The sequence below is a fragment of the Passer domesticus genome, chromosome 1 (assembly GCF_036417665.1).
Source record: "Passer domesticus isolate bPasDom1 chromosome 1, bPasDom1.hap1, whole genome shotgun sequence".
Lineage (NCBI taxonomy): Eukaryota > Metazoa > Chordata > Aves > Passeriformes > Passeridae > Passer > Passer domesticus.
The window spans coordinates 144,253,983-144,274,613 of NC_087474.1; the positions used below are offsets into that span (position 1 = coordinate 144,253,983).

The 20,631-nt window shown below is 36.0% G+C and overlaps 1 long non-coding RNA gene across 1 annotated transcript; it reads right to left on the minus strand.

The window, feature by feature from the left end:
• Window positions 1-8,029: 8,029 nt before the first annotated feature.
• Window positions 8,030-20,577, minus strand: LOC135289827 (uncharacterized). Its single transcript, XR_010352568.1, has 3 exons — window positions 20,141-20,577; window positions 9,736-9,967; window positions 8,030-8,996 (listed from the first exon to the last, which is right to left on the minus strand). It is a non-coding gene; the product is annotated as an uncharacterized LOC135289827 (long non-coding RNA).
• Between the last annotated feature and the right edge of the window lie 54 nt (window positions 20,578-20,631).

The following is a 20,631-nucleotide window of genomic DNA, read 5'->3' on the forward strand; positions in this document are numbered from 1 at the left end:
GTACAAGTAATTTCGCTTTGCAGCTCTAATTTTTCCTTGATAACAAAAATGTCAGATATCTACAGTTTAGACAGGAATGCATTTCACTTTAGCTAGCAAAGCTAATCTCTTTCTTTCACAGTTCCTTTCATATATTTTCATATTTTTCAAATGGTGCTGTATCTTCCTTTTAGATAGAAAACTGGATTATCCAAATTCACAAACAGCAGTTCAAAAGCATTTCCAGGAAAAAAATTAGGTCTCTTGGATCAATTTTCAAGCACTGTAAATTTATGTAGTCTCACATGAGACAGAAAAGATGTAATGGAGTTGCAATCAATTTACCTCAAGTGAGGATGAGCTTCAGGTCTGGCAGCCCTGTGCACTGGCTCATGTTGCCCCACCTAACGACAGCTCTCCTACACTCTTCAGTGTGTGGAGTCTCCAAGGAAGGATGCAAAAACCATGTGCTGTCTGGTGCATTTGATCTATGGACAGAGAACCATGATATTCTGGGCTGCGTGTGGATTCTTAATTGTGTGGCAGAATTAAGGAGGAAACACATGAAGCAAATTCTATTTCCTTTAGTATTTTAAAAAAGCATTGTGATACTGTATAGCAGCCAGAATATTCCAGAATGTGTGTTAATTGTTTGAAATATTCAAAGCAGGTATTGAGCTTGAAAACATCCCACTTTCCCCATTATGAATGTTAAAGCATTTGTTAAATAGGAAGATAGATGTTAATTGGTTATGAAAAATTTTTAACAACTTGTCTGGGTGTGTGTTTGACTGTCGCTTGAAGAAATACAAACCAACTTGCTTTTCTTGCTGCAGCTAATTACAGCACAAAGTTCTTAAGCAAAGTCTAGGAAGGAAACAAATTTTATCACTCAGTGTTATTTCTAAATTTTATTTCTAGAAGCTCCCTTAATGAAACATACAAAAAGATGTGCAAAGTCATATTTTTACAATAAAATGATGCCTTCTTTGGAATGATGGATCTATAATAATTCAAAAGTAAAAACAAATGTAGACTACTCTAGATAGTAAGATATAGTAAGTTTTTTGTACTATTCCACAGTGTACATGTCACATATTGTAAGTTTTCATAACAGTAATAATAAAAAAAATTAGACAAAGGTAAAGAGGACAGTGGACAAAACTGTATCTCCCACCTCATCACTGGTAGAAACAGGGCTTGATTTTACTAGAGTTCTTGACATTGAAGTATATAACATACTCCAGGGTATGATCTCTATCAAGCATTTTTGTGTTAGTAAAATAGAAATATTTCAAATTAGAACCATGAGACTCCTCTTCCCCTATACTATCACAACTTTCCCATTATAGTTATCTGCAGTAAATCCTTAAAGTGAATGGTACTGCTGTAGGAAAGCAATTTATCCAGCGATAATGTCCCATCAAGCACAATTGGTTGGCAGCTCTTATGCTATTATTTCAAGGACAGCAAGTTGCCTTATTCCAGAAGTGAATGGCACCCAGCCAGGTGCTGTCTGAGACTGAAAAACTACAAACTGGTGTACTGTTTTCTTTCTCTCTCTATTCTGACCTAGTTAGGAAGAGATGTGGGGAGCAGGCACAGCAGGAATGTGAAGTGCTAGGAGGGAGCATCTGAGTGAGCATGGAATTAAACTCAGCAGAAATCTGGTGGGACTGGGGGACACAAGGGATAAGAAAATGGGGCATGAAACCATTTAGGCTGATTAATTTGGTCTGTAGACATTAATGAATTGCCAAGTGATGGCTGTTCCTTGACTTATGTGAAATAATCTGTTGGACTTGGTAATACTTCTTTGTACAATTCATCACCAGGAGGTTTAAAAACAATGCTGGAATTGGCACTAACATTGGATAAAAATAAAATGGTTTTAAAGAGTGACATAATTACAATAAATGGGTTAATATAAATTGCCTTTAAGGTGAGTGGCTCATAGTGGTGCTAGGGGAAAGTGCAAAACTCAGAGTACAGGGAACACAGTGAGACAGGTCCTTTGACTGCTATCTTAATTTTGATTAGCAAGTTAATGTATGAACATTGACTATGCATCTTTTCCAGCATTCCAGGTCATGCAGGAATATCAATACCACAAAACAAACAAATAAACAAAAAGGTAGAAATCAAGTATATCTAAGAATCCTGCAAACATTCCCCCAAATACCTTGTATTTTTAATTCAGGCCATCTTCTGCCTATAGTATTGCACTGTAGGGGCAGATTAGAGGGCATAAATCAATCTCTGCCTGAAATGTTAGAAAGCTGCTCTGTTGGACAGCACATACTACTTTTCAAAGATAATAGCTGTGTGTCTTGTTCCCATTTTCAATGGCTGCTGCACATGAAAAGCTAGGCTGTCTGACCCCCAAACAAGAAAAGTTTATTCTTTCCTTCCATGTGACATTTATAACTTATATATTAAAAATGTATCCAAATAACTCTGTAGAAGACTTTCTGTTTGCTGTCATGGAGATTTAATGGGTTATTCTGGTGTAGACAGCTAAATATTAAAGTTTATCTTAGGATCTGTTGGTAGCTGAGAATCTGTGAACAGAAATGTCTCTAATCATGCCACTAGTTCAAACAAACAAGTCCAAAATGTGTGCAAAATATACTCTGCTTTGTGATCTTCAGTGACCAGCATTCCAGTTTTTGTAACCATATCTGTACTGTCTTAGAACATATCAGTAAAAATTTCTGAAACAGTGCACCTCTCCACTGATGGCACTTCTCAAGATTAATTCCTGTTTCTCTTGTTCCAAAAGCTCAAATAACTTCCTTTATACTTTTAAAAATCCATCATATTAACCAGTTCCTACTGTCAAAATCAAAAATCAATTTATATGTAATCATTTATTGTATTTGATGACCATTAATTAATAAAGTTAATAACTCATAGGGAAATTCTTCTGTATCTATGTACAATTGTATTCATGTACGTGTGTTGTGAAATATGACTTTATATATTTAAACTAAGTCACAAAAACATCTAGGATACTGAAATACCTCTAAATAGCAAATCATTAGAACCACTTTCTGTTAAGATATCATATTTCTGCAGTGAATTTAAATTCACTCACCAGAAGGTGCCAGTCTTGGTCCATAAACCTAAGAATCTAGGAACTGCATTTCAGTAAAGTCTATTATAAGGGTTTCAGTGAAAATGAAAAGCACAGAGTTCTTGTGTCGAAGAAGGCAGCAGCTGATGAACTCTGAAGGTAGAACACAAAACAAATTCCACACCAAACTTAATAAGATAATATCAAATGTATGAAAAAGATTAATCCTTCTGCACTGATTTTCACACTGATGTAAAAATAATATGGTCCCCATGAAGAAAGGGGAAATGGTAGGTTGCACTTATAGAAGGCCTTTCTTTCTTCAGCCTATGTGTACTTGCTTTCCATTTATATTTTTTATGTTTTGATTGTTGTGGAGTAAGTATGGATCATTACAGATAAGAGGTTTTAGACTGAGAAGTACTGAGTTTTATTTGTTGAAATTGATTTTATTCTTTGAACGTATCACCAGAGACATGTGTCCAACGACCCTCAGCAATGTGTGTAAAGTGACTTTCTTCCAAATGCTATGGGCCCTTCTCTTATTTTACATAAGATCAAAGAATAAGCCTAAAGCCTGGAAGATCATAATGTGGCACTCCTGCTCACTACTTTTACATAGTTCATGCAAATACAGTAATCATAACATTTTATATAAGCATAGGTTTGAGGGCAATTGTTTACTTTGCCACATCCTGCTTTTTCAGGATTTAGGCTTCTTTGTTCAATTTTTTTTCCCTTTCAGTGCATCACAAGAGAGCAATTTGCTCAATGCAGGCATCTCTGGGCTGTTCCTTGCCCTGCTGCTTCACTCTAACTGCTGTGCTACCCTAGTGAGGCATGTGGGGAAAGTATCTAGGCACACAGATAGATGCCTGAGATTTCCTGTGGTTTGGAGTCTGTCCTATAGACTGTCATAGAGTCTGACAGAGGCTGAGAGTTGCAGCATGGAGTAACAGCTTCATTCTGAATTTGTGCCAGTAATTAGACTATCACAAATACCATTGTGTCACACATGCAATTTTCTGATAAAGAAATGGGAGAACGAGGAGCTGTGAAGAGGAGAAAAAAATTATATTCAGCCTGTTTTCTCAGAAACACTGAATAAACCATGACAAAATGGATCAATTTCTGTTCTCCAGCAGTTAATGAAATGAGATGCTGTGAAAACAGCTTGTAAATATTAAAAAACCACCAAATTTCAAATATGTATCTGAATTCTCAAAAGCAGAACCAAATGGAAGTTTGGTTGAAAAATTATTTTAATTTGAGAACAGCATAATTATGAAAGAAAGACATTTTCTCATACATTTGTGAAATCAAGTAGTTAAATATTTTCCAGATAAACATCTTGAGTCAGGTAATTTCACAACTTTTATATAAGACATCTAAAAAGCAGCAGGTGGCATTTTGCTTTGTTAGTGCTGAACTATTCACCTTAGAATGTTTTTAAGAGGCATAAAATGACTGAAGGGGACCTCCCAAATAAGATGTAAAATCTGAAGCCCTCAGCAATTATATTTCTGAAGGGATCTTTATAATGGCCTAAACAAATTACATCCTATTTTTTCCCTGTATTTCCTATGTAAATGCACAGGTGCATCAGTGCAAAACCCTACATCTTTCTGTTAGTTTATCCCAATTACTTTTGATGAATATCCTCTGGCAAATTTTAGTTAAACTTGATAGAGCACAAGAGGTCTCAAAATCCCCAGACATTTCATGTTAGTAGCTGTCTAGGTAAGAAAGAAAGGTCACTTAAACAAAGCTGAGAGAGCACTTGAACAAAGCCAAAATACATGTGTGTCTTCCTAGGCACCAGAGAACCAATTTTTTAGGCAAGAGTTTTTTTCCTACATGGTTGTGCCAGAGACAATATTGCCCTTTTTCTCACTGGAGGTTTTCCTCTGGCTGAGGTAGTCAGGACGGTTCTCACCTCTGAAGAATCTTTGATGTCTAATAAGAAGTGAGTTTCAACAGCAGCTGCATTAAAATTCACTTACAAAATAAATCAAGCATGAAACACAAATCCATAGGAACCTAAGCTTCATTAATTCCACTTTCAATAGAACTATTTGTTTACTTACCATGATTTCCCTAGTTTCCCTGAAACCACACTTAGGGTTTTTTTCCCCTACTTCCTGAACCTGTAGTATATTTATTGAAAATTTTGCAGAAAAAAAAGCGTCTGAAAATTAGTACTTTTGTATTATTCTTTACCAATTATTTTAATAGGACAGTTCAGGAAAGAAGATACTCCTCATTACCAGGCTCGAGGTGGGCTTCATCACTTCAAATTTTGTGCATTTACAGTGGAGACATCCACATTTGAGCTAATTATAGAAACTCCCTATATAGTCACTGGAAACAAATAAGTATTTCCAAACTGTGATTCATCTTCTCCCAAGGTTGACATCTAAAATAGGCCAGATGAATCACTCTAGAAGCACTCTCATATTCTTCTGACTATAGAGGGATTTTGGAAAACTGTCTCCCATACAGATCTGTGCTGTTACAGAAGTCTAAAGTCTAGGTGGTGTGATACAATTTTACACACCTAATGCTGGTACAGTGTGCAAGTATTAGGTGTACCTAATCTGGAAGTAATGGCATAGAGTAATGATTATGTGTCTTAGTTCTCATAGGTACCTATTTAAAGATAAATTTAACTATAAACTCTTGTGATTAAAGAAACAACACTTTTTTGTTGGGATGGTAATTATTCCTCCTATGTGAAATGCATGGAGTATAATGGTATTTCTGACCTGAAGGAATAATTAGTTAATTGGGCATTGGAATTTTTTTCCCTGTATTTTTCCTATAAATCAAACTTCATGGTCTGGAGAAGAATAGAGGTTCCTGTATAAACCACCACCTAAGCATAATTTTTAGTCCAGCAAGAAAAGTTCTAAAAATATCATTAGATGCCACTGGAACTCAGGGAAACAGCCTGATTCAAAGTGCTTAGGGTCCAGCAAAAAAGGTAAATTATTATATTCCATTTAACTCTCTAAGTCCTTATTTCACATCAGTGAGCAGGAAGATGGCTCTGTTTTCTTTCTACCACACATTTTATTTTCTGTTTTTTTCTACTGTGCTTTTTGACTTAAGCTTAAAAAGCTTAATTCATGCAAATCATTGCATATATTTTAAAGTCTATTCATCAGTACATTTTTTTAATATATTTTGGCTTTATTTTCAGAGGTTATTTTTTATTTATTCATCTTTTATATATTTAGATTAGTTTTTCTTTTTATGTCTGATAAGTTACAGAGCATGGTCCAGCTTAAAAAAAATTCTAATATGATGAAGATGATAAAATGGCAATTATTTGAGATAATATTCATACAGGTATTTCTTGCTTCTCTTCGCTAAATGTAGTTAGAAAAGGGGATGTGACAGCATCATACAGAATAACTCCATGTCATAATAATGTATTACTGTACCTCTGGTCTTCTAAGACTAATGAAACAGGCATATTTCACAGAAATCTTCATTCAATCTGAATAGACAAATCCTTGAATCTTTCTCTTTTTAACCTGGTGGATTCAGGTGGATTGAGAGTGTGTTTGTAGGCAGGAAAAAAATCTGTGTCTTACATGAAGAATAAAGTACAACCTTAAGGGTGATTCTGTAACAAAATCTGTATGAGTAGACAGAAAAAAAGGCAGATGCATGAACATCTCATTAGGACACCACCCTTTTAACACCCTGGTTGAACATATTAACCAGCACCACATCGTGCATAAACCTATTAGCAGGCACATACCTCCTGCATAATTATAATTTCAAATAATTCCACTGCAAAACAAAGTAACTTACTCTAGAAAAGTGTAGCAATAGAACCTGATATTGCAGTAGTTTTACCCCATTTAGTCTCAGTACAGAGGATGACACTCTCATGTTCACACATTCTAAGAGTGTAATGGGGCCAGGGTCAGGCTTCCTTTGAGACTTTGGTACTACTGCTGATTGCAGTCAGGTCCAGATTCTGTCACTGGGCTTGCTAGAGACGCACCCTATGCTGTGGCAAGCAATCACATAAGGCATATTCACTTATTAGGACCTAGAGATTTCACAAAGGTGATACTCTCAGTCTTTCAGGTGGAGAATATCAGATTTATTGCTTGTGCCTAATGTTCAGGTACAGGAAAAAGAAAAGCATGAAATTTTCCTACTGCCACACTCATCCTTTTCCACCACATATGTCAGACTTACTTAACGTTAGCTGCTGCCAAATCAAATAGCCTGATACAAGTGAAGCTTCTGCTACTTGTCCTCAGGTCCAGCCAGCAGCAAGGCTGAGCACGTTCCCAGCAGGCACACATGCACACTGTGCATAGACACACGTACACACAGCTGGCAGCACAGGCCAACACAGACAGAAAATGCAGCTCCCTCATGATCACACACAGTGCCAATGGACTGATCCCCCTTACTCTGGCTGAGCAAGATGGAGGCTCATTATAAACATGAACAATGTGGATCCCTCCAGCACTAGACCAGACACTATGCCCAGTGTAATTCCCTGGTTCCCAGTTTTCCCAGTGGAGCACTTGCATATAGAAGCCCTCAATGCTGCAACCCCACTCTGCACACAGAGACCTCTGCACACATCAGCACAGGCACAGCCACACACATGGATCCCCCAGGCAGCTGGGCTCAAAAACTGGCCCTTCCCCAGCAGGAATGCCCTAGCCACTCCTTCCTCATGCACACATGCATGAATGGTCTCACAATCAGTCCCCAGACTGCACACTCTCTGGAAGTTGGTTGAAATCTCCTGACTCTCCAACAGTCAGCACACAGACCCTCTGATCTCACCAGGATCCATGTTAGATACCCGACTCTCAAATTCTTACTCTAGTCACTAGCTAGCCCTGCTTGATATTCACTGCCTAGCACATACAGACTCCATTTTGCTGCTCTCAGACCCCAAACACACATGCACACAGAAGAGATCTAGAAATGCAATTTAATTAATGAATTAGTGAAATTTAATTCAAAGACAGGACAGACCATGCGGCTCAGGCACAGGACATGGCCAGAGCAGCTGACCTGCAAGCTGTTTACAGGCAAGTGATACCTTTTACATCCTTTTTCTTTTGTTGTCTCACTCTTCCTCAACCCCATTTGATGTTGATGCCTCCCTTTCCCCACCTTTGATTTCTTCCATAATAAGTCTTGCACAACCCCAGGTTGTCTTCTCATGCATCTAACAATGACCCCCACTCTGCAAGACGTATGGTGATGGTACTCACCAAGATATCCCTGGGAGGAGGGGGGATAGGGCAGGGGCTCATGTCTCTGACTGGGGCACTGCTGCCCTCTGCCTTCCTCTGTGTGCACGGGAGATGAGCTTTTTGTGCCTTCACAATATTCCTTTTTTTTTTTTTTTTTCCAAATCGGGGTAAGATACAATATCTTTAAAAAACATTCAGATAAAAACTACACTCTCGAGCTGTCCAAGTAGGATTAAATCTACATTTCTTCCATTTTTTCATCTCTTCTCTAGTTGGCAGATATAGCAATGACATGAAAATTGTGAGCTGCATTTCAAAGCATAAACCACATAAAAATACTGGAAACTAAAGCACTCTAGCCACCCAAAGAAAAGCTACATATATTTTTTTAGCAATTGAGGTGATGGGTGCCACTACTTGCTGTGATTCATATGCTTCCAGTGGTGTGGGATTGTTGCATGGCTATTGGTTTCACTTCACTCACATTTCTTGTAAGGGCTGGGTTCACATCATGTAGGAAGTGTAGTGTTTGACACAGATGGACACTTTCTGAAGCACAGAACAGACAGTCTTTTCCAGTAAGAGTAGCATTCCTGAAAGTTGTGTGACATCCAATGCCATGATTACAGACTGAAAAATCCTCGGAAGAAAGAGCAAGAGTGTCAGGTGTCTATCTTCATCTAAGGCCAGGTTGGAGTCTAGGAGAAAAATGGCCAGTACTGTTAGTCTGATAGCAAAATAGAATTACAAAAAGAATTACAGAAGAATTACAGAAGAAAAAGGTCAGCTTTTGCATGAAGCATTAAACTGAAGGTCTGTGTCACTCTCCATTCAGCCTGCACTCTGACCTTGCAGAAGGTCAACCCAGACTTTTTTTATGTTCAGGTTTCCCAGTTCAGTGTTGAATATTTGGGATCAAAGGAACACACCACTAAACTGAGCTAATCAAAGTAAAACACATTTAGAATTTTAAAATGCAATCAGAAGAGAAAGAGCTAATCTATATGTGAATATCCATGACTATTGCAATTTTTCTTAGAAACTGCTCTGGGTGCCATCACACGCTGCCACTTATAAAATAAATTGATTCTCTATTTTAGTAATTAAAATCAATCTAATAATTAAGAATGAGTAGTGATAGTCTGCTGGCATGCATTCTAAGACAGGTCATCAGATACATCTGTTTTGTTGATGGTGGCTTTATATTTAATTTAAAAAGTAGTTTAAGCTGTTAAATATATGCCATAATTACCTTGAAAAATTGCAATGTTTCTCTAAGACCAGATGCACCAAGGTCTTCACTGCAAAGGTGACTACTTAAATCAGTGAATATTTTCGAATTTATAATAGCTCAGGTAAAATTGTTTGAACATTAAACATTTATCCATAACAGCTTAAAGATAGCAGTATAAATAATACTGATTGTAAGATACAGACCTTTAAGTTACTAGAAGCGTAACATGAGAAATTTGTGCCTTGAAGGACATTTTGCAGATAGGAATTGATGGATGGGACTGTACACAGAGTTTTCTGATGGCTGAGCCTGGGGGCATCCTATGTCACTCACACATGTGTACAGTACTACGTTGCTCCCAGAGATTCTATTTCTGCTGTTTTCTTTTTCCTCTGTTGCAAATGACATGTTCCAGGCTGCCTTTCACTCCAGGTACTACTTGAAGAAACAGGAGGTAGAGGCTCAGAAAACATCCTTAGTTTGTGACTTGACAAGTCAGCAAACTGTGAGAACAGAGATAGACATTTGATTACATCTTCCACTGTGTAAAAACCCCCCAAATTTACAAGTGTACACTTCTTTTACATGTTTGCTGTTAAAATCGACTTGATGTTCAGCGTTGAGAAACTAGTGAAGGCTTGTTGCTCTCATGCCTACCCTTGCAGTCTTGGCATAATTGTGTCTTTCAGAAACTACATCTAACTACTATCTATTGGGTTTGAGCATACTGACACTTCAGAGTACCTTTTATGCATGCTGAGCCCCTACTTAACTCTGCTTGTGCGCTTCCCTCTCAATTTATTTGGATACCTGAAAACCTCTGCAGAAATGACTGAATAATTATCTCATTGTAAAATTGTAGTCCTTTTGGAGGGCAAAAAGCTGCTCAAACCAGCTAATGCTTATGTTTATGTGACCATACTAATTACAAGAGGCTCATTTCACATTGAAGATGCTATTGTTCACACTTCAAAATTGCCCTTTTACATATATATGCTTTTAAAATTTTTGTATTATAACTATGTATTACTATTGGATTTTTGGTTAATTTTCTATATCTCATATCATAAAAATAATCTTTGATAATGAGTGAAAAATGTATTTTGCTAACACCAAAAATAGATGGGGCTGCACTATTTACTTCTGAACTAATCTGAACCACCTTGATGAGGTCAAATCAGAGCATTGCATGCACAAGGCATGTAGGCTGGGGCTAAGTAGCACTTAGCAGCAAATTAAGGCCAAAAACTGTGGTCTGTTACAGTGCTTTTTGGTCATTGACTGAGTGTCTTTACCAGTGATTTTCCCACATGATTTTGTGCATGTAGCTGGGATAATGGGTAAAAGCAATTTTTCTGTGTGCCGTGTAGCATTTGTTCTAATGTCCCTCATCAGTCTACTGTGCAGAGCAATGATACCTCAACCAGGTTGATATTTTTAAAGCTAATGAGCCACTGATTGCTATCTGAGCAACTGAAGCTAACAAGACTTGCTCTCTTGCAGTGATTTATAGTGATGAATTAATTAATATGATCCCAAATTTCATCTCCAGTGAAATACGTGCCTTTCCTGCCAGCTTCAAAGCACTGAGCAAATACTGAATATGTAGATGAATACGAATGAAGCTTTGTTAATGGTATGTCAATGCTCAAATGACACCCTGTGAATTTTTTCATACATATACTTTAAATATGAAGGTGAATAATAATATTAGAAACGGAATAATGATAACAGAACTCTGTGTGGATGAAATGTAGAAGGACTAGGGAAACAATATATTTCTCTCAAGGCATCTCTAAAGAAACAGAATATTGTTGGAATGCAAGCCTCTTTGAGTTCCTCAGAGAGGAAGATGAACACAGGGCTTGAATATTTTTATAGAAATTTATAGAAATTAAGATATATTAAGCCACATAGATATGAAAGAGAAGTATAGGTTTAAGCTTTAAGTAAGTAGAAGTGTAAGTTATAGTTTTAAGTAAGCAGACGTACATTTTAAGTGCCTTAAGAAACTGTGCTAGCTAGTAAAGGCCCTAAGGCCTAGTTCAGAAACTTAGCTCCAGACACAACAGAAACATAGCAGAACCTTGCCACTAGAATAGATAGAATTATTCACATAAAACAGATAAAATTACATGCATAAATAAATAGAACTATTCATGTATATAGATAAACTTATACACATAAATTTTAAGTAGGAAAACAGAGAATGCATTTGCATAAATAGATGATATTATATACATAGTTTTCTGGGTAAGTACTGACATTTGTACTACTTTCAGACATTAGAATCAAGTTTAGATTGACTTAGAAAGAATGTTTTAGAATCATGTTTTCAGCTGATTGGATATTTTATAAATAAAAAGCCTTGTAATGGGTGCGATCATCATCAACAACCACCACAACCACGACTATCAACAACCACAACAGCAAGAAGGAGAAGACAACAAGAAAAGGACAAGAAGAAAGAAGGAAGCTGTGGTCCCTCCTACAGCTGCTCGGAACACCAGGCTCTACACCAGGGAACAATTGCTGCTGCTGCCGCTGTTCCTGCACAGAACCTGGGACTCCATGCCAGAAAGCTTTTGCATGGACTTTAACATCTTGAACTCTTTGCCTTTGAGACTGATGTATTCGTGCAATAAACAACCTTATAGCAACCCACAACTGCTCGTGTCTCATTGAAGACCCTAGACCCACTAATACCTTGACAGTACATGTCTTCCAACAACAGTGAATGGAGACCATTTCTAACTTCCCTTCAGGAACTTTTAGAAGTTGCAGCTTTTGAGCAATTAGAACTTTAAACACTGGTATTAAGCTCTTCTCATGACTGGAAAAATTATGTCATATCCTTTTACGCTTATCTGTACAAGACAGCTCTGAAGATTGTCACCATGAAGACACAGGATTTGAGTGCATCCCAGCACTAATGCCTGTGCATCACACACTGCATGCTGCTTTCCTATGCATAGATCCTGTGGAAATCATAAGGCTCTACCATCAGTGTGGTTATATTCAGAAGGTGAAAAAGAAAGAAGGATCTTGATTTTAAAAGCGTAGATTTAGATTGTAACCTTCTTTTCCCTTCCCTTCCCATAATTTGTTCCCAAATTAGTGTTACATCATCTGCAGCTTTACAAATTGCTGAATGAAAGATATAGCATGAAACTAAGTATTTGCAGATGGAGAACAAGTCAAAAATGCTCAAGACATTAATAATACAGATGCCTAGTGCTAGGAATATTTTTAAAAAACATTTCCAAGAGGGAGGGACACCGTAATATTTATCTTTTTTGATAATTTCTGGTTTTTGGTGGTTTTTTTGGTGTTTTTTTTTTTTTTTTCCCCAGGAAAGAAACATGTTTCTGAACATGTGACAGATAAAAATAGGTCAGATAAGTCACAGATAAGGTTTTATATTTCCAGTATAGTTCTGAAAAATTTGGCTTTTTCTAAGCTGATGTTTATATTCTATTACTAAATTGATAAAGTAATTTTTCTTGTATGTCACTTAGGAATTCCAAAATATCACAGAGAATAATGAAAAACATTCATTCATTTTTTGGTCTTTTGCATTAGTTATACACCTTTACTCAATGTTCTAAATTCCTCTGCTTTAATATTATTTAGTATTAATTTAAATTTAATATGATTTTAATTTAATATTGCAATATTTAATCCAGCTATAATAGTGGAAAATATGTTACCATGAGTTACTCAGCATTAAGCATCTGATTAAGGTGGTTCCATCCTTGTCTCCTCTAATTCTAATATGAAATGGAACATTATACACAACTGATTGCGGTATTTTTCAAAGAGAACTTGACAGCCCCTGGATGAATTTGGGTGTCCTTTGCTGAAGCCATTCTGAGGAAAATATCCCCAGGAACAAATATAAGGAAGTACTTCATCAAAATTCTCTCATAATTTTATTATGAGTTCGCAGATTAAGATATTTTCTTGTTTTACCCATTATGCGTTCTGATTCTGGAAAACTAGATACAAATTGAAGCTTTCACTAAAGAGTAATCTAGTTATTCTGGTTTTAGAAAACAGGTTTTAAACAGATCCATTTTAAACAAGTACAAAAATAATGACTACAGATGGTGGAGATTTTCAATAGTTCCATTTAAAAACTAAGATCTGTAAATCAAATTTCCTTTTCTTAGGAGTACAATTTTTGAATGTTAGAATTTTCAAAGAACTTTAAGTTTTTCTTTCACTTCTTCCATTAAAATACATTTTAGGAGAAACTGAATTTTTGTGGAAAGAAAGATTAACCACCACATTTCTATATTTAAGAAATAACTACCTCAGAACAAAACTTTAAAGCAAGTAAGTTGCTTTAAAGTAAGTACACAAGAACATCCATACATTCCCTTGTTTCAGAAAATACAAAATCAATCTGAGCCATTGTTGCTCTACACTGGGAGTAGAGAGTGAAACAAAAGTCTCTTGGCATGTGTTGCATTCAATAAGGTGAGAAGCAAAAAATCAGTTGGTAGATGTTTCTCTTGACCTTGAACACTATTGAGGCTGAAAAAATGCTTCAACCAAGGCAGTGTCTTCTCAAGAATCAGCTACTTTAACATTGTAACAGAGGCCTGCTTTCAATCTATCTTTTCAAAGAGGAAAGAAAAAAATCAAGTATATTGAATATAGACACAGCCACCAAGTGACAAGTAGCAAGTTGTTCCTAATGTGTATTAATTAAATATTAATCTTATTATTTAGTTCACTGAAAAGCCAGTAAACATACAATATTAAACCTTTTGTAATACAGTTTAGCTTAATTCCTTCCCTTCTCTCTCTTTAAAGCTCAGTCATTAGGATATTTTTTTTCATGTAAAATGCTGCACTTCAAATGGGATTACAATAATTAAATTAAAATGCAAAATACAAAAAATAAATAAGACTGACAGTAAGCAGGCAATAACTTTTTTTCTTTTTAATTCTTCCACCCTCCTTGTACCCCTTTAATGTTTTTCATTTTCCCCCTAATAAGTTCTCCTCTGAATTGTTTCCAAGATCTTCGGCATTTTGTTTGCGTGATGAAAATTAGCAAAGCAATCCCTATTGCTTTTTTACAAAAAGCCTGATCATTAATGCATCTAATTAAGCAAAGCTTAATATTTTACTGTGCAAATTTATCCCCTGAAGCTTTTTCAGTTCTGCAACCTCAGTTTGAAATTCATTTGAACTTGAAAGAATCGAGGACGTCTCACAAAGGTCGGGCATTGCAACACATGAATAATGTGCATCAGCATTCCTTGGTGCTCTGAGTCTGGCTGGCGTGCAGTTAACTTTCCTACAGTGCTATGCTTTGCCTTTGTGGCTAAACCTGAGCTGTACCACACCAGTGTTTTGGCTATTGTTGAGCTGGGCTCTCAGCATCAGGGCTTTCCCTTGAACTCCCACCCTGATGGTTGGCAGGCTGGATGTGTGGAGGTGACACAGCTGGGACAGCTGACCGCAGTTGACCTAAGAGATGTCCCAAATCATACAATGTCTCACTCAGCAATAAAAGTTTAAGGAAATGAGGAGGAATAATTTGTGGTAATGGCATTTGTCATCCAAAGCAACCCATATGCATACTCAGGACCTTCTTCCCAGGACACATCTGGATACCTGTCTGGAAATAAGGCTTAGTGAACAAATTCCTTGTTTAGTTTTGTTTCTGCACACAGCTTTTACTTTACATAGTAAAATGCCTTTATCTCAAGCCATGAGTTTTTTTGTGTTATTTTCTCCCTGTTCTGCTAATGAGGGCAAATGAGAAAGCAGTTGAGTAGGGGTCTGATAGACAGCCAAGGTCAACCCCTGAACCTTGGAAAGAAGGAGTTGCCTGAGAAGATAACCCCTGGACTTAAAAAATTCAGCCAAACAGATGAACTCTATGGATTTATTCTGAAATCATTCCATGAGTTCTATGCAAAGTCTGCCCCTGGGGTATCACTAACCTTTTGCACTGATCTTTGTCCGGATAGAATACCAGATTCAAAATATTTAAATATAAAGCAAAACTAGCAGTTGCAAGCTTCTTGTCTTAAGGAGTAAAATCTAATCTGTGCACAAATCAGATAAAGGAAATGTCACCAGAGATTTCAATAGATGCATCTGCTCAGAACTAGTAACTAAAATAAATCAAAAAAAGATGGATTTTGATCACATCATGGTTAAGCAAAATAAAGAAATTCACTGGCATCAAACTTTCATGGGATTTATAGTGAACATATAAGGAGATGCAAAGATAACTGAATTAGATTCGTTTTGTGATCTTTGCAAGTGTCAATTTTAAACAAAACAATCTAGGATAAATTTGTCCTTACCTAATAAGAAGGCATAAAAGGCTGGTTATAGATGTCTATTCCTTGAATTGAAGTACCACATCAGGTTTTAGTTCAGATTTTCAATTTAAAAGATATTAACTCTCTTTATTTTTAAGACATAAATCTATGTAAACATTTTATTTTTTTTGTCCAACGTGGCTAAATCAAGAATGTTAGTAGCACTGCAAAAAAACTATTTTTTTTCTCAAAAGGAAGAATAATTGAAATCAGCATCTTTTTTAAACTGCAACTCCTGAATCTTTAAAAGATCCGCATATGCTGAAAAAGTGTAATCAGAATATAGAGAGATCCTTGCCCTTCTTTTGTCCCCCTACTCTACTATAATATGGGAAGCAATGTTAGCCAAAAGGTGTTCTTTACCATCTGCAGTGCTGAATGAGCTCATTAGTGCCTTAGGTACAAGGAAGCAATATTCAGTTATCAGACAGAGCAGTTTTTGCATAAAATTGCTAAGGCACTGTCAGTCCTATTCAAAAAACAACAAAAAGCAACAAAGAAAAAAACATTGAGAAACATGTTGCTAGTTCATTTTAAAATGCTCAGCCACTCTATGTTATAGAGTACTATAAACCAGAGAGATAACCTAATTGTCTTCCATTAAAAATACCCTTTTAACAAGTTATTAACATATTGTCATGAATAAAATGCAAGCACTAATGAGAATCTGAAATAAACAATTTAAAAAAAAATATTTTCAGTTTAATTAAATAATTCTGACAATTTATGTAGGGGAAATGTGTTGGATGCGTTGGTTTTTTTTTGGTAGGGTTTTTTTTTTGTTTGGTTTTTTTTGGGGTTTTTTTGGTTTTTTGTTTGTTTTTTTTTTGGTAGACTAATTGATAATATGTGGTAGTCCAAAAGGCAGATAACTGTGTTAGGAGGGTGACTGAAATGCATTAATTTCTTAGCTACTGAGCTCTTACAGGCAAGAAGAAGAAGAAGAAGAAGCTATTTCAGCAGTCTTTGTGTCACTTTATGCCTTCTCACGCCTTGGGACAGTGAAGGCAGGGAGAACGGGTAAGTTTTCCTGACCTGCGCCTGATATATTCAGCTCTCCTAAAGACTGAAGACACCAACCTATTTCCAGGATAAATTATCAAGTAAATATTTCTTTATATTTAGGAAAACGAAACTGAGAAGTACTTCTAGCCTGTTCCTATGTTTGTTCAGCCATTACCACAGATGGTCTGAGAAACTACCAACTGATAACTTCCTAGAACATTTTGTCCCCATGCCTTTGGCCTAGAAGTGTTTCAATATTTTTCACAGGCAGCTAAGTACCTTCCTGCAGCAATTCTGAATTAAGGTGTTGAATTTAGTTCTTTTATGACTCCCTAGTACAATCAAAAACTGTTTCCATCATCCATTAGCTCAAGAAGTGTAAATTCACTGTGTTTCCACAAGGTTTGACACAAAACAGAATAATCCTCTGGAAAAATCAAAGCAACTAGGAATGTGAAAATCACTAGTCTGATCTCTAAGCAGGCCTAAGCTTGTGTTCCAGTCTCTGTCATCCCATTAGTGTTTTTGAGATCTGCATAAAACTGATTTAGCTGACTTGTTTTTCTATACACTCAGTGAATCAGCAGCTAAATCACTTTATGTCATCATTTAATCCTTTCGACACTTTCTAAAGAACTGAAACATTGCATTCTGACATCACCATTATTAATTTCCGTCCCATTCTCCACCTCTAAACACTTAAGCAACTGCATTTATAATTTCAAGCTCTAGCTGAATTTTACTTTTCAAAAATCTTAAAACATGTTATCTTGAAAGAGTAACATATTCCTGTATTCTTTATTTACGTTGACATATGGTTTGTTTGGAGTTGTTTGTTTCTTTGTTGGGATTTTTGTTTGTTTGGGTTTTGTTTGTGATATTTTTTTGAGGTGTTTCCTGATTTGGCACAGCAGGCAGATGGTGAGCTATGCCAAAGAATTCCATTCTCAAAAAAATTTCTTGATTCATTATTTTTCTTCCAGGTTTCTTTTGCACAGAGTCCTCCCCTGGGTACAGCATAAATAAACAATATTATTGCAGGGATAGCCTATATCAGCCATCATGGGGCCACAAGACATATATATAAAATATATTTATAAGCTTTTTATTTTAATTTATGGATGATAAAAGGCACATGAGTCTATGACCCACAAAGTTGGCAGGACTGGAAATGGCACTCTTGAGTTTTGGAAAAATCAAAGAATCTTAAATATGTGAGAAAGTCTTTTGTAATAAATGACATCACAGTGGCTTGCACTTATACTATATTTTCTTTGCTATATAATATGATAATAAAAGTTCTCCAACAAGATGCACAAACTCAGAAAAATAAGATTTGTTAAAGTAATAATGTGGCTTAGTATTGCAAGCACTTAAAAAAATAGACATACTTATTAACAGAAGAGGACTTTTTCTTAAACTGATTTTGATTGAGATAATAACAAACCAAATAAAGAGACATACAGAAGAGTAAAGGAAGCATTAATGGAAGCCCTTTTGGAAAGGGATAAAAGGTAATTGTATCTTAATTGTAAGAATTTAGTAGGGATTGTTTCTTAATATGATCTCATACACACTGCAGTTAAGACTTACTCTTTCAAATTGAATAAATTCACTTTACTATGCCTTGGATATGATAGTTTCACTAAATATCATTTCCAGCTTAAAAAAAATAAAGCCAGTGTTTTAAATAAAGCAATTATCTTTTTTTTTTTTTTTTTTTACAAATAAAATCTTTATTTTCATATAGCATAATAATTTATTCTGTAAATTATGTCACTGAAAATAATAGTGTCATTTTACTTGTTTTTAACTGCTTGGAAGAAACCCAAAGTTAAGAGCATATAAAGTTACAGGTAACTAGTAGCAATTTATCCTATGTATTGACTGCCAGAGGGAAGATAATATGCCCTGCAAATGAAGACACTGTGATCCCATACCCAGAACCTGGATTTTATTAATTAAAATACAGCTCTGTATTATATAAGAATATATATACTTTGGGTTTACTTGCTTGATTTTTCAGTTTTAGTCTTTTCCAAGAAGAAAAGGACCAACTAACTAGCTAGTTGCCATCTTGACACTCTGGTTGGCTGAACAGCAGTATTTTTATAATGAAGTGGTCCACTTGAAAAGTGAGTTAAATAAACTAAAAACCTCAACATCTACTAAAGCAATGCTATGTTAAGTATAACAGTATGTTATACTTAAGTTCTTACAGAACCTGAAGCAGAGTTTCTCTATATAAGGGAGTGAAATTTCATCTTTGGGAAGTGAAAAAACCATGCAGTAGTGCATGTGTCTATTTTAGATATTTTTGTTTTCTGTAACAGTTCTCAGGAAACACACCCACATTTTGAGTGTACAGAGGTCAGGTGGCAAAACGGCCTGTTAGAATTTACACAATCTTTGTTTACAGAACACGTAGTTCTGAGTTCAAATGACATCAATATCCTATTAACTTTTGTCCTGAAGGAAAATCAACTAAAATGTAGATTCAAATAACAATCATTAATCTGCCACATATTCTGTCATTGGAAAAAAAAATTGCTATTGCTACTTTTTGTCTACCCTTGTGTAATAATCTGAAAAAGAAGTGTGATGCTTCTATGAGCTTTTGGGTTTTCTTATTTGTTTTTTTGATTACCTCACTTTTATGCATATGTCAAACTGATAAAATGTGAACTTTCAATTTAATGAGCAAAGAAAGTGCATCAAAGTGCAATTGATCGTCTTAAGCAAATCTTTAATGCCTTTCCTCTCTAGTTGTTTTATATTTCCAGCAGGAAGGGAAAAAAAGAAATACAAGATGAATGAACAGGTTAAACCATAAATGACAAATTGGATTGTGCCAAAACAAATCATGGACTGTCCTATAGAAGACCCCCACATCTTTCCAGAATACCTAGTACAAAATTGAACACATTAGGCAGCTTTACTTTATAATGGAAGCACTATTTTTTCCCATCTTGGAATTTCAGTCTCTTCTACTGAATACTTTGGCAAATTTTAAAATGGAGACTGAGACTGGAAGTTCAGCACATAGCAAATATTGCTTTACAATCATGAATAGCTAGGCAGTGTCTCTGGAGAGTTATCAACTTTACAAAAGCACTTTGGAGAACATTTTCACACTGAAAAAAGTGCCAATACATGCAGGGAGTGATTGTCATACAAATGTTATGAAAATTAAGGACAATTACAAGCCATTTTCACCAGAAGAAAAGTATCAAAAACATCAAACTGTACCTACCTTCTTTCGGGTGCCTGAGGAGTAGGACACCATATGAGGAGCAGGTGGTGTGTGAGGAACAGCTCTTGTGGGTGAGGTCACTTGGCTTGAAGAGATACTGAGGGGAGACCCCATTGTGGTCCAAAGATTCCAGGAGAAGTGGCAGGGAAGGCATAAATCTCTTTGGTGAACAGAGATATGACACAAGGGAATGGCAGGGAACTCTGCCAGGTGAGATTTAGGTTAGAATCAGGAAGAAGTTCTTTATCTGGAGGGTGTAGTAAACAAGGCGTCCCCGACAGGGGAGAAAGGATGCATCTGACTCCATGGATATCAGAAGGTTAATTAATTACTTTACTATACTATATTATTATATACTATATTACATTACATCTAAACTGAGTCTGCCCAAGCACCTAACTGCACACAACTGCACAGAATCTCATGACCGTCAGCTGACAGTCCCAACACATACACACACCTGGATTCAATTGGTCAATGAATCAAAACAC